The sequence below is a fragment of the Schistocerca cancellata genome, chromosome 4, assembly GCF_023864275.1.
Source record: "Schistocerca cancellata isolate TAMUIC-IGC-003103 chromosome 4, iqSchCanc2.1, whole genome shotgun sequence".
NCBI classification, from domain to species: Eukaryota; Metazoa; Arthropoda; class Insecta; order Orthoptera; family Acrididae; genus Schistocerca; species Schistocerca cancellata.
In genome coordinates this window covers 142411885-142414884 of record NC_064629.1, presented here as the reverse complement: position 1 = coordinate 142414884, position 3000 = coordinate 142411885, and positions in this window count along the sequence as shown.

Genomic DNA, 3000 nt, shown 5'->3' with positions numbered 1-3000 from the left:
CCCTCGACATTGTACAGCATGGGCAGTACGTAAATGTTTACCACGGTTCACGCATCCCCCATGTGGCACAAGTGTTCCTGGTCCCGATTACCCTCACATGTCATAAGTTGATGGCGATGGGATCCTTTGTCTGTACCGGGATGTTATTTAAAGTACAGTATTCCTCCTTGCCCTCCCACAGGAACATGGTGGAGAAGGCTTATTCCATGTGCCAGACAGAGTTATGGCACTTTTTGTTAGCTCCCAACTGAAAGTCTGGCGTTGCTGCCTGACGAACCTGCCCTTACTGCTTTTGCATGAATACACACTGGTCTCCATGTCAGCTGCTGTCATGTTATCAGACATTCCGCCCCCCTTTTATCACTTTCGGCACTTCTTTCTTGAATTAAGTTACATCCTGCACTCCTTACCCCTTTTCGTATACTCCGGACAAAGAGTGTAGACGACACATTAAAAATGTGTCGAACCCCCAACTCCATCCAACACTTTTCCCTAGATCATATGGCGTCGTGTGTGGAAAGCACAACATGTTGGTTATCTTGACATCAGCGTCCAGTCCACCTGGTATATGACCGTCAATGACAAACAGGTCAACCCATTTCATTTGCACCACATCCGCCTCACTGCACACCCACCTGCGTTCACTGTGGTGTGGAGGACACAGACGCTGATCAGTTGTCATGTGGTCCATTGTCTGATGTCTGGAGGCTCGTGCCTATCATCTTAGCTTTCCTTACCCAACAGACACCTGCTCAGATCATTTTCCTGGTGCTTTTTTTCCCGGATGTGATTCAACACCCTGCACCATAAACTATTGCTGTGAATTGGATAAGCAGCCATACGGTCTGCTACCTTTTTTTCCCCGACGAGAAACCAGAACTAGATTACTGGACGTACCTTAACGATCGACACTGTACACATTTTCAGAACCCCAGATACAAGCAGTTCTTTTCCACTTTTCTACGGAGCGCCTTTCATGACCCGCCTTCCAGCTGAAACGTCCAAGCCATGAGATGCTGATACCTTTTTCCCGACATTATGTTCTGAAGCCACTACAAACAGAATCTCCATTTAATTTTCGAGAAGACACATTTGGACGTTCCGCCAATCAGAAGGCGTTAGTGACTCTCGGAATTTTGGTACATAGACTAATTTAATTTAAAATGTTTAAAAATTAAAAAAAATTAAATAAGTAAAAGAAAATAAAAAATATATACAGCGTGATCCATTGATCGTGACCGGTCCAAATATCTCACGAAATAAGCGTCAAACGAAAAAACTGCAAAGAACGAACTTGTCTAGCTTGAAGGGGGAAACCAGATGGCACTATGGTTGGCCCGCTAGATGGCGTTGCCATAGGTCAAACGGGTATCAACTGCGTTTGTTTAAATAGGAACCCCCATTTTTATTACATATTCGTGTAGTATTTAAAGAAATATGAATGTTTTAGTTGTACCACTTTTTTCACTTTGCGATAGATGGTGCTGTAATAGTCACAAAAATATAGCTCACAATTTTAGACGAAAAGTTGATAACAGGTAGGTATTTTAAATCAAAATACAGAACGTAGGTATGTTTGAACATTTTATTCCGGTTGTTCCAATGTGATAGATGTACCTCTGTGAACTTATCATTACTGAGAATGCGTGCTGTTACAGCGTGATTACCAGTAAATACCACATCAATGCAATAAAAACTCAAAATGATGTCCATCAACCTCAATGCATTTGGCAATACGTGTAACAACATTCCTCGCAACAGCGAGTAGTTCGCCTTCCGTAATTTTCGCACATGCATTGACAATGTGCTGACGCATATTGTCAGGCGTTGTCGGTGGATCACGATAGCAACTATTCTTCAACTTTTCCCACAGAAGGAAATCCGGGGACGTCAGATCCGGTGAAGGTGCGGGCCATGGTATGGTGCTTCGATGACCGATACACCTTTCATGAAATATGTTATTCAATACCGCTTCAACCGCACACGAACTATGTGCCGGACATCCAACATGTTGGAAGTAAATCGTCATTCTGTCATGCAGTGAAACATCTTGTAGTAACATCGGTAGAACATTATGTAGGAAATCAGCATACATTGCACCATTTAGATTGCCATCCATAAAATTGGGGCCAATTATCCTTCCTCCCATAATGCTGCACCATACATCAACCCGCCAAGGTCACTGATGTTCCACTTGTCGCAGCCATCGTGGATTTTCCGGTGCCCAATAGTGTGTGTTATGCCGATTAACGTTACCGCTGTTGGTGAATGACCCTTTATCGATAAATAGAAAGCGTGCAAAAAATCTGTCATCGTCCCGTAATTTCTCTTTTGTGCAGTGACGGAAATGTACACGGCGTTCAAAGTCGTCACCATGCAATTCCTGGTGCATAGAAATATGGTACGGGTGCAGTCGGTGTTGATGTAGCATTCTCATCACCGACGTTTTTGAGATTCCCGTTTCTCGCGCAATTTGTCTGCTACTGATGTGCGGATTAGCCGTGACAGCAGCTAAAACACGTACTTGGGTATCATCATGTGTTGCAGGTCGTGACTGACGTTTCACATGTGGCTGAAAACTTCCTGTTTCCTTAAATAACGTAACTATCCGGAGAACGGTCCGGACACTTGGATGAAGTCGTCCAGGATACCGAGCAGTATACATAGCACACGCCCGTTGGGCATTTTGATCACAATAGCCATACATCAACACGATATCGACCTTTTCCGCAATTGGTAAACGGTCCATTTTAACACGGGTAATGTATCATGAAGCAAATACCGCCCACAATGGCGGAATGTTATGTGATACCACGTACTTATACATTTGTGACTATTACAGTGTCATCTATCACAAAGCGAAAAAAGTGGTCCACGCACCCTCTCGAAACCTGGCGAGCAAGCTACACCGCGATGCAGAGCGCCTCTCTTGCAGAGTCTGCCACTGGAGTTTGTTAAACATCTCCGTAACGCTATCACGGTTACCAAATAACCCTGTGA